The sequence below is a fragment of the Bombus affinis genome, chromosome 12 (assembly GCF_024516045.1).
Source record: "Bombus affinis isolate iyBomAffi1 chromosome 12, iyBomAffi1.2, whole genome shotgun sequence".
Classification (NCBI taxonomy): domain Eukaryota; kingdom Metazoa; phylum Arthropoda; class Insecta; order Hymenoptera; family Apidae; genus Bombus; species Bombus affinis.
This window is the reverse complement of record NC_066355.1, coordinates 1,217,173-1,229,636: the sequence shown is the minus strand read 5'-3', so window position 1 is coordinate 1,229,636 and position 12,464 is coordinate 1,217,173. Positions and strand designations below refer to the sequence as shown.

At 31.7% G+C, this 12,464-nt stretch overlaps 1 protein-coding gene and 1 long non-coding RNA gene across 4 annotated transcripts in view; one reads left to right on the top strand and one right to left on the bottom strand.

Annotated features, from left to right (window-relative positions):
• LOC126922412 (uncharacterized) overlaps positions 1-12,464 on the bottom strand; it is a 119,647-nt gene that overhangs the window by 68,233 nt on the left and 38,950 nt on the right. The window lies entirely within an intron of this gene.
• On the top strand, positions 1,143-4,126 carry LOC126922444 (uncharacterized). 3 transcript variants are annotated; one of them, XR_007712764.1, is made up of 4 exons: positions 1,143-1,301; positions 1,382-1,931; positions 2,026-2,345; positions 3,701-4,126. It is a non-coding gene; the product is annotated as an uncharacterized LOC126922444 (long non-coding RNA). The 3 variants fall into 3 exon arrangements; XR_007712763.1 differs by having other exon boundaries at positions 1,143-1,931; positions 2,063-2,345; XR_007712762.1 differs by having other exon boundaries at positions 1,143-1,931.

Sequence of the window (12,464 nt, the reverse complement as noted above, 5' to 3'; positions counted from 1 at the left end):
CCGATTATTATTTATTTGCATCGATGGGACACGCATTTTCTGACCGGCACTTCACTTCTTGCGAAAATGTACGAAAATGGCTCGATGACTGGTTTGCCTCAAAAGAGCGACAGTTTTTTTGGCGTGGCATCCACCAATTGCCAGACAGGTGGGAAAAATCTATAGCTAGCGATGGGCAATACTTCGAATAAAATATTTTTAATCATTTTCATACAATAAACGTGTATTTTCTATACAGAAATTCCGGTTTCATATTTACATACCTGGTATAGTGAAAATTTTGGAAAACCATCGATTGATTTTACTAAAGTCAGTGAAGAACGATTCAAAAGAAGAAAGACTGAAGAACTAGGTACGGGCAAGTATTAATTCCGGGGAACTCTCTTACGCTGTTCAAACGCAGTTCGAAAAACACCATAAATTAGATATTGTCAACGTTATAAAAGACGTAATTTCCCCGTCAGAACGTGTTACCGAATTTAAGAATGCACAGAGGAAAATTAGTCTCCCTATAAAGCTATACTCACGCAATAACAAAGGCAAAATTAACAGAACATGAATATAATATTATAAGAAATGTGGCGAAAATGCACAACAGTATCCGCATTATGGATCCTGAAATTTAAAATCATTATGAAAAATTGAAAGGACTGTTATGGCAAAAATATCATTATCATTGAAGCGTAACAAAACTTATTGGATCACACGATTCTGAAGATAGTTTGATTTCAAGAGGAAATCAGTACCATGAACGCTAATAATTTAAATAATCTTAATTCAATAGTCAAATGAAGACGCGATGGAGCTTTTGGAATAAGCGAGTTTGAGCGAGGATTTGTAAATTCCTCTATTTGCGACTCAAGCATATTCGTTTCATTGCATTTTATATTGGATGACCCAAATAGTGCAGAACAAATCCTGTTATGGTAGAATTTCCAAACATCCTCGCCAAGATTTTGCAGGCGTATTCGAATTTATTACATACACGAGACAGCAACTTTGATGATACAAGAGATACAAAAGATTGAAAAATAAGTAAAACTTTGAAGTTCGATAATAGTGAAAATTGAGGATACATAATGTACCACCAGTTACGCATTGCTGCATGTTTAATTTCGCAACATGTTGAAAATGTTACCTTTGCCGAATGACCTGCAAGGACTTCGATAATATCGACTTGACCATGAAACAAAATATCGAGGACGAATCAAAATTGACATTTGGAATATAGCCATTACACGAGCAGATAAAATGTTTCGAATGCTTACTGCATTTATGTTATAGCCGGTGGCTAGTTCGAGGTAACACATCAAGAGGAAAGTAGCGGAAAATAAGTAAAGAATACAAAAATCTTTCGGAATTGAGACGAGTTTGCTTGTAGATAAATCTGAATCCAGAATTTGGTACAAGTAATGATGGAAATATTGCTCGCTGATTTTTCACGTAATCTTCATGATGGGCATCCACCTAATAAAAATATATTTTTTTTCACACACACTGCTTAGAGATTGCGAAGAAATTTATGAAGTTATATGGGTGATATAACCTGTCAACGGCTGTACATAAAATATTGATTCATTTCTTCCAATTGGATAACTGGGAGGAGAAGCACAAGAAAACCGCAACAAAGATAAAGAAAACAATAGAAGATATTTTCCATAATTTGCTTGTATCCTTGAATCGATATAGTGTAAGCACTATAAGAGGAATATAACCCACAAAGGCAAAAAGATATCCCAAAGATGTCATTCAGTTTTTTGATAATACTTGGCATCCTCAATTTGCCAAATTTGCCAAAAATCGTGCAAAATTGATTTTGCAGGAGGGGAATGAGAATGAGAACAACAAGAAGAAGAGTTAACATCATATAGTAAACATTAAGAAACTATTAAATATACATCAGAATGTATTTTACATTTTTATACTTGTAGGTAATTATCAACGTTTCTATTTTTTATATTTTATCAAAATTATTTTTATACCTAATATTTAACATTAAAAAATATATTATTGTTGTTATTTTAGAATCATATCTGCAATTTATTCCAACGATCTATCTTAGGTTTAAAGATACTACTTTCGACCAGGATTTCGACAAAATTTCCCACTATGAGACGGGTCGACTAAAGGGCCAATTAGCAAGATATTTTAGTAAGTCGCTTAGTGTGTGAAGGCGAAAATATGGTTGACTAGGTTTGTCGACGGTCGACTAGTCGACTCGAACAATTCTAGACGACCGATTTAGTCGACCCGCCTGTAACCGCTCTTATGGAAAAGATGAAGATCGTTCGGAGCAAGGCCCGGATTATAGGGTGGATGATCTCACCCAAAACTACCCAACGGAGGTCGGTCTTTATTTACTGAATTATTTTCATATCTTCCTCTCCGTACCTCTTCATTTTTGTGCTTCCCGACCTGATAAATTGTTTCTAAGGCTAATAGATGTGCGATTTCTTATAGAAAAAAAGCAATTACTTGTCACCCGTTATCTTTCTATTATTGTTTGAAATAATCAAATATTTGAAAAACAAATTATTTTCAAATTATCAAATAAGATTTTGGAATTTATTTTCAAATAAAGATTAATTTGCTTCTTAGATTTTAAACTTTTCGAAGATTAGATTATTTGTGATTCTTCAGTGTGTGATTCTCTCAATTTATTTGTTGTTTCATTTGATACAATTATTTATCTTTTTTTTGTGTGTCATTTTCGCTTTAAATAGAAAAAGCACATTCTCGTGAATCATTGCAGAGGAAAAGTGGGCATAATTTAAATATAGTATCTGAAGAAATGGTTATTTCAGTAATATATCACTTTAAGTGGATCCTTGTAGTCATTTTAATTTTTTAGTAGTATTGTATGAACGAGAAAATGATTTTTTTCCTAATTGTTTCGTTATTTGATAGTTAAATGAAATAATTTTTCATTTTTTGGAATTAAGAATTTGATATAAGAATCTAATATAGCGTAGAAAACTAGAAGAATACAATTTTTATTTCGGATAATCGAAAACTCGTATAATACGGAAAGGTCTAATAGTGTTCATAAATAGTATAATAAAATTATAAGAAACATTTTGATACTCTACTTTACATGTTTTTAGGTTTAATTCATTATTTAATCGGCTGAAAATTTGATTAATTGCCTTCACAGTACCTGACGATTTACGCTTCCGAAAAAAATTTCGAAAAAAATAAAGTTATGATAAAGTTCAAAGCACCTCGGAAAATATAGAATTTTGATTAAACGGGACTCCGAGAACCAAGACTCCACCGTAGTAATACATTTTTCACTTTATTTGTTTTTTGAATAAATATTCTCCGAAATAAGTTCTATTTCGACTACGTCAACTGCGTCTACAGTAAAGATTTTCTCAGATTGCTCCACGTATACACAGCCTTGCACATTTATTATTCAAGCGTAATCGAAGTGGAGACCATTCAGTAAGCAAATAGTATTCTCCTGTAACAAACATTGGCTAACTTTGTTTGAAATAAAAATGAAGTAACAATAACTTGAAATAACGATGTTATTTCAACTAATTTCTTATTTTCATTTTAAGAGCAACTTATAAACTGTATGTGCAACTTGTGTAATTTTATTTTATATCACGGACGAATAAATTCCCCAGTAATATTATATTCTATATTAGCTAAATTTCGGATAAAAATACTTTTATTAATATTTAATTTAATACAGAGAAAGGGATCAAGCTATGATAGCGAGATTCAGATGCGGTAATGAGGAAAGAGTCAATAAATTCAGGGTAAAATCAGAGGATAAGGACTGTAGATTACGTGGATCAGGAGAAGAGACAATGGAAAATTTTATTGAAGAGTGCAGATAAGTTGAAAGAGAACAAGAATTAAGCAAAAGGGTGCTCGTGTGAGCATAAGAGGAAGGAAAGAGATGGGCGAGGAAAATAACAGAAAAAAGAAGGAAGTTCGCTAAAGTACCAGAAGTATTCGGAGTTTTTTAAATATTTCAAGTACATCAACTATAATAATTAAATAAGTAAATTATAATAATATATATATGAACCTTGACTGTATAGACATAGCCACGTGTCAATAGCCCTTTTCAAGACCGAACAGTAAAAAAATAAAGTTACCTATTCAACATTTATTCTCAAAATTGTTCTCATTTCAGTTATCCTTGAACATCTAATGAACGCATGGAACTGTATTGAAAATTAGGAGAGCATATCAATTTTCAAGGAAACAAAGAATTCCGAGATTTTTCCTGTATCTGAATAGCAATTGACGTATCATAAACCCACGGAGTCCCAATTTCTACGATTAGTTTTACACAGAGATACAATGGCTACAAAAAATATTTTCATTTCATTATATTTATTGTAGCGTTTACAGTAGCTCGCGAAAGCAATGGTACACTTGTCGACACATTTTATGAATATATTACGTGTATTATGTGAAACATATTATGTGAAAATGTATGCAGAAGTTGCAAGATATTTAATACAAGTACATATAATAGTTTGCAGAGACCATAAAAATATTTAAATGAGCAATTATAAAAGAATCATAAAGTACTATTTTTAACATTTATTATATGGTTAAGATGTCTGCTCATACTGTACATTAATTTGTTTGTTAAATATAAGATTGCACTATCTTGCAGCTTGTATTATATTGTCAGTTTGGGTTCCAATTTTGCACATATGCTCATGTCAGTTCAAAATATTTTATATGTTATGCATCATATAAAGGAAAAATTTTCTGTGGCAAGTGCACCTAGGAATATTTTTGCGAATCACTGCACATACTAATCAATTAGGTCCAAGTATATTAAATTCGGTATCGCTCAATAGTATTTTCATACGAGTTAACAAATTTCATACTATGAAAATGAAATATGGAAACTGACAAAAAACGCTTCACTGAAATATAAAGCTATGCGCAAATATTTTTTCTAGCCACTCTATATTCATAAGTACATATATCATGATACGCGTCCTAACACACAGATACTCGTGCGAGCAGAGTCCATCAGACTAATTCGTCACGCGGATACGTGTATCGCGATACGTGGATAATGATTGCACATTAGGATGAGGCGAGATACGATTCCCGTAACCTATATGTAGTATCGCGACACTATATATTTATTTTCTGTACTAACTTACAATCAGAGGTAAACAGTTTTCCCAATTTACGTAATTTAACGCATAATTATTTCAAGATAATCGGATAATGAATATGAGCCAAATATTTCATTCAACTATTCTCGTACGATTATATCAAATATTGTACTTTCATTGTTTGCGATTAAAATTTATACAAAATATAGTATCCAAAACCCCAAAATTATTCATTATTTTATTAATAATGTAATGTAAGGTATTATTTGAAAATGGTTAATCTGATTTTTATATTAAATACTATTTACTTTGCACATAAATTATTTCGAAAATAGAAATAATAAATTAGTTTACGTATCTGCTTATTCTTCACCTTCAAGCACACTGAAGCTTGGCCAGGTTTAATTTACAAAAAGAAGACTTATTGTTTTATCTGTTTGAATATTAATTTCATTATTATCAATGTCCTGTCATTTTCGACATAGCAGCATAACATTCTTATTCGGCATAGCAACAGCGATCACTCAGTGTCGATTCACACCACCCATATTTTGTCACAAGAGCTCGATATTCATGATTAGTGTGGTAACTACCCAACTCCAATCGATTGATTCCCTGACATAGCAATTGCCCGATACACCATATGTATAAAAGCGTCAAAGAAATCAATAGAGAGTTTCAGTTCTCATTCAGCATTCGATCAAGCGCGTAATTATTATCTCTTTGCGCTTTGCTAATCTGGAAATAAGTCACAAGTTACAAATTTTTTAAGTTTTTATTTGTTTCTTAAAAGGATGGAACTTTGTAACAATCTAGTTCGCGTTTCAATACGTAACATAATATGAGCACAACAAACTTTATCATATTCGAACTATTATCTGTAATTAATAAAAAAAAATAACCTACACACAAACATGACTTATACTTATTCTCAATAATCATATTATTCTTTCATGAATCTTTTCGTGTATTTGTTCGCGAATCTACTTCACTTTCGTTGGTACGCAGAGTATATTGCAAGTAGCATAGAAATTAGGACTACTTACAGTTGACTTGAAAATGAACGCGTTAATAAGAGTCTCGACTATTGTTTATCGTTTGATCCTCTTTAATTATTTTGAATCGCGTCGAGTGACGGCGTTATTAACGGTTAGTTTTGGTACAATTAGTTTTTGTGACTATGAACGTGAGAGAGAATGACTGACCTACAATTTTAGGAGGATTCTGAATTACTAGAAATCACGTTGAGATAAGCACTAGACAACTACGAATAAATCGCGTTGCAGAGGTGTCGGTCGAAAATCGACTGGGAGAATTCAAATCCCAATCGATATTTTCTCGAGTAAAGCAGCGTAAAACGCAGAAGAAGAAGAAGAAAATGACAGCGTAAAGTTAAATATATGCAGAACTATTTCTTGGTATTTTTAGTAAAAGTTACTTCGAAGTTGATAAATATATTAAAAAAGAAATTCCTCTAATGGCTCGTGTTTGAAAATTGGTTTATGCATTGAATTTCACGGATCAGTTTTCACAACATATTGATAAATTCAATGAAAGTTGTAATAGTAAAAACTCCAATACACAATAAATGTAATAATGAATTGTAATTTGTAATATTACAAATATTACTAATACGGCACGATATAAAATCTTTTAGATTTAGATCTTTTAGTGAAAAACAGTGGTGTCGCTAAGAACCAGGTTGTCAGTGACCATTGGATTCCTGAGAATATATGAGCTCTCACGTACGTGGTCATGGCAACCAGTGAGTTGTCAACGACCATGAAAGCACGAGAAACTGGCCGCAGCGAGCAGTTGGTCGCTACGACCAATGAAGTACATTAAATCAAGTGCATGTGCCCACTAATACCTCCAAACAAGGTTATGGAGCTGTTTCTAAAGCAAAGTCCGGGTAATTATTCGCATAATTATTGTCAAACTATCAGAGCCGGTTCAAATATCATGGCAGTCGATTAATGTACTATTTTATCAGTCTCGTCTCTTTGATAGATTCTATTTTTATAAATCATGCATATATTATATGGTTTATAAAAAGACATATACGTAATAATATACGTTAATCATGAATTCTTAATTTTAATTCTATTATTAATATTAATATTGTTGCATGGGCGCTGCTCTTCTTCCATAACTTTTGTCTGTTTACACTAATAATAAGCTATTTTAAAGTAAACAATATGGTGCGGTACAAATCGAAACACGTTCGCGTACGTTAACAATAAGTTATATTATACAGAGTGTTACATCTAAGTCAACTCCCGCGAAGATTTTCGAAACTATTCGTGATATCGAAAGATGTTTCCAACAAAAATTAAATGGATTTAAGGGGGACGTAAATTGATGTCACTAGCTTTTAGTCAGCTTAGTTTTAGTCAGAAAGGATTTAATTTAATGGAATCGTCTACTTAGTGCAAATTTAATCATTCAATTATTGGGAAATTCATTGTCAACTTTAATTTACTCAGTTTGTATCATTCAAGAAAATCTCATTATCAAACTCAATCAAGGTGCTTGGATCAAGGCAGTCCAATCTCGGATCAATTTCTAGAACTTAGTTTCTGGTTATCTACAACAATCCGGGGATGATCAGAATATTCTATTTTGACCATCCGCTCCTCGGCAAAGGTGCTCATACTAATTATGAAACGAGGACGGAAGTGTTGACTTATTCGTTGACCTGTTCTTGTTAAACTCTTCTCTTGAGGAGAAGGAATCAATATTCAGTTTGGATATTTATTTTAGTGATCTATGAATTTGTATCTCGCGTGTACTTTCACCCGTTCGTTTGTCCTCCGGCTTTTGTCGCTGGAATCTACATGGTACAATCGAGGAGATCCTACGCGAAGATATATGTCGAAAATATAGAATAAGCTTTTATCAGTTGAGTCGCTATCTTCAAGGAAAACCGACTTTTGTTCGGTATATGTGAATTTGACGAGTTATCGATTGGGTATAAGTAAACCGCCAGCAGAAAGTTATTCTATGTACTCTATGTGCGAAAATAAGTGAAAAATGTAGAATAATATTTTTCCTTTTAAGATCACGTTTTCAAGAAAACAAGGTTTAGTTAAGAATTGACTCGGTACACGTGTACGTTGATCAATTTTGAAATTTCATTTTCTCAGAAACGAAACATCCTACGACAAAAGTTTATTCTATATTTCTAACTTATTTTTACACGTAAAATAATCTGCTATCGACTATTCCCTCGGAGCGTTTTCGTGTTATCACGTAAAATTACTTTCTTGCCAATTGTATCAACCGACACACACTGTATATTTATACTAAATATATTGTAATTTCTATATATATTTTCAGATTCGTTCCAAAGCAACACAATCGCTATAGTCGACTCCCATAACAATGTCAATGAAATATCAAAATGTTTCATACGACACATGCGATATGTTACATACAAGTATAGTGTTTGAGTACTTTGGCGAGTCTGTGCATACCGTAACATTTTATATCTCAAAAATTCCGTTATATTTAGTTAATTCGGCAGTACTGCGTTTAATTGAAAACATATTGTCAGTGATAGTATGGTATATGACCTTGCAGCTACAATGTATAAGAGTTAATTTGAACCCTATAGGTTCTACTGTATTTCATATGACGTTCAATACTTGCCTACACCTTTGTAACAAAGAGTTTCTAACGAAATTTCATATAAAATTCCTTTTTACATTATGTTCTTATGGTAGTTGATCGGCATAAAATGGAAACACCTTGTGTATAGAATATACTCCCATTATAGTTATTCCCATTAATATTTGGACACCCTTTATAATAGAACTTTTTGAAAATTACACGAAACGATTTGATTCTTTTTAAGAAGCTACGTGGAAGGATTAATTTACTAGGTGGCGTGTGAGAAACATTTTGAAAAGATTGCAATTGGTCAGAATCGTGAAAGAAGCGAGGATCGAAAGAGTTATGGAACTTTTTAATGAGTTCTACTTAAAACATGGGAAGTGCAATTTTTTTAGAAAACGTTCTCACATTATAACTTTCGAAGGAAAGTTCTCGAAAATAAAAATTTTAGTTTGAATAGAACTCATAAAATATAAAAATAAAAACTTTTCTATAACAGGAACAGGTATTTTGTACATCAATATTAAAAGAGTTCTCAATTATTGCAGCAAATACTGAATAGTATTTAATGAATAGTATTACTACTAATATTAAATAATTATTACAGTTAAATTGATATTTCGAATATGTTGTTTACTTGTCTTTGAAATGATCAGTTAGGAAGGTAAGGCCGTTACTGAATACACATATGATATTTGTGTGGATATTATTCTACGTATTATACTGTAGAATTGCTACGTATCTCGGTTAATTTTAATTATAAAAAAATGTTATTTAGATATTATTCTTGACAAATTTTCCTTTCTACTTAATATGTTTTACAAAACAATTAATTATTTATGGTTTTCATACCTTTTGATTAATAAACGTAAAAACAATATGACATCATATTGTTAAATAAAATTACTACTTGATACGTTTATTCATTCTGTGAAAACTTTTTTAATACACGTTCTAAAATAACTTATTTCCATGGAGCATTTATTATAGAAATTGTAAAATATCTGTTCACGAGAACACCTTTCAAGAAAGTTCCTAAAGGTAACATTCCTTTCCATAACAATCTCAAAGGAATAAATATTTTTTTAAACGAAACATAAGTTCTAGCAGAAATTAAAAAAAAACCGAAGACATCTGTTTATTTCGATACCTAGAAAAGAGTAAAAGTCACTTTTTGTAATCATTTTATCTGGTCCGTAATAAAAATTTAAACATCTCTTAAAGACTTATGCCAGTCATATGCTGAAAATTTCGTCGAAATTATATTATATTATATTATATTATATTATGTACATAATTATTATAATTAAAAGCCAGAATTAACTTTGATATGTGCTGCACAACTAATTTACAATATTATATATTATAATATAATATCTCGACCATGATTTCCATAGTGCTTCCCTTGTTGTACATATACATATATTGTAGAAAACGAACAAAGTAAATGAACTGCATTACATTATGATGAAATTAATCTTATGGCGATGTACGCGTTATGTAAAACGTATGGAAAAATGATAGTTGCTACAATTTGATCGTTTGCACTATCATAGCAACGTTAACCAATTTCAATGAAATTTCCAGCGCATGACTGATATAAGCCTTCAAAATGTGCTGAAATTTTCATTACACATTCAGATTAAAAAGTTGCAGAAGGTGAACTTTAACCTTTTCCTATATATACTATATAATATATAATATTATATACACAATATCAAAGAAAAGTTATTTTCTAGAGCTGATATTTGATTTTTCAGCAAAGCAAATTATTTTCTTCTATTATGTATACTATATATAGTCTATTAAGCGTAATTACCAGTGCTGCAATTTTTTTATATACCAGACGTCCAATAGCGATCAAGCTGATTAGCCGTCGACCAGTACAGATGAAATTTTTTTATCTGTAAGTTCAATTTGTCGGCAACTGAAATTAAGTTTGAAAACATTCATTTAATCTATCCTCTACCTTTTCCCACAAAGAAACATCTGAAATTCCAAAGCAGAAGAAGAGAAAATGGACACAGGAGAGCACGAATGCGGCTTTGAAGCTACTCCTTGAAAATAAAATGTCTCAGAGACAGGCCTGAGGCATTCCAATGTTCCAAAAACGACGAAATGAAGGCTGGGCACACGTCGATTGCACAGACCAAGATAATATTCATTATTTTCTGTGTGATATATGTAAAAATAAAATTTGGATGAAAAAGTGTATTATAACATTGAAATCCTTTTTTTACATTATTAATCATTTACACCGAACTAGCTACTAATTAAATAATTGATCGATGCTGGACAGCAACTTTTTGTTGTTACAAATTACAGTATTTTTATCTTTGTAAATTATCAATTGTTATTATTGAAGCGATTTCTCCCCTTTTATTAAGTTTCATTTGTACTGCGAACTCATTTCTTAAATTTCGATGTTTACTGACACTGGCACAATATATTATTAGGCTGTCCGAAAAGTTTCTTTCGTTTTATGAGCAAAATAATAGGCGTACAACGTTTATTGTTTTATGTTATTTCGTCGAATTACGTACGATCCATTTTGTTCTGTTGAGATAAACATCGCAACATTTCACAGACTTGGTCTCACGTTTCTATGAAGGTGCACCGTTGTAAAAAACACGTTTGCGAAAGAAAGACACTTTTCGGACAACCTAATATAATAAAAAGACTTGGAGCGGTCGGTACTGCACGATTCTCCCCTATAATATCACCTTCCGGACTGGAGACGCCTTTCGGATGTCTTTCATTATCGACTGTTGGCGTCTTACATGCTTCACGCGCTATCCTATGAAAATGTTAACTATTGTTAAATAAAACAGTGAAAAGAACAATGGATGCTATAAGCAAAATGTTATGAATGTGTTTTTATATTACATGCTTGAATAGTACAAAACCGTTATCAATATATTAGATATAATATTGGTCGCTCGGAAAGTTTGTTCCGCTTTTTAAAGAATTTAATAAAATAATACCGAGTACCTCCCTATCCTGGGAATTGTTTTCGAGCATATCATGTTAAGAAACGTTATCAGAAGTATATCTAAATATACTCTTACACTATACACTTGTTAAAAGCTGGTCGGAAAGTTCGTTGCAATTTTTAAGGAATTTGGTCGACATAAAAATCATATTGGAAAGTTTTTCACCGAAAAACCTGAGGTTCTGGAAGAATGGAATATTCAAATTGCGTGAAAGATAAAGAAAGATTGTGGAACAAAATGATACATATAACAAAATTCAATAAATGTATATCAAATCGAAATGTAAATCGGAAAAAACTTTCCGAGCGACCTTTTGAATTTTTTCAATCGCTGCAGACATATGCGAAAATTCAGACTGTATGCTTGTTAGAGCATACGATCCTTAAAGTGATATTATAGAAATTATATATAATTATATGTCATGTTTAATTTATTGTCATAATTAATATTATACACAATATTAGGTATAGAAACTTCGTAACTGCAGATTAAATTAACAATCAATGCATGAAATACACAAAGCCTAAGGCGATAATTCTACATGGAATAATTACAATAATTATAGACTATAGTACATCGTCGGATCCAAAAAGAATAGATGCCTTTATACGAGGTCTGTCCGGAATGTAATGAGTATCAAATAACTACGTTCCTTTGTGTTACCTGACGCAGATGGCCATTCAAGGTAACCTATGTTGCATAGAATATATGAAAGAACTCTCCTCCGGTGTATTTCGATCTTCGCCAGATCCAC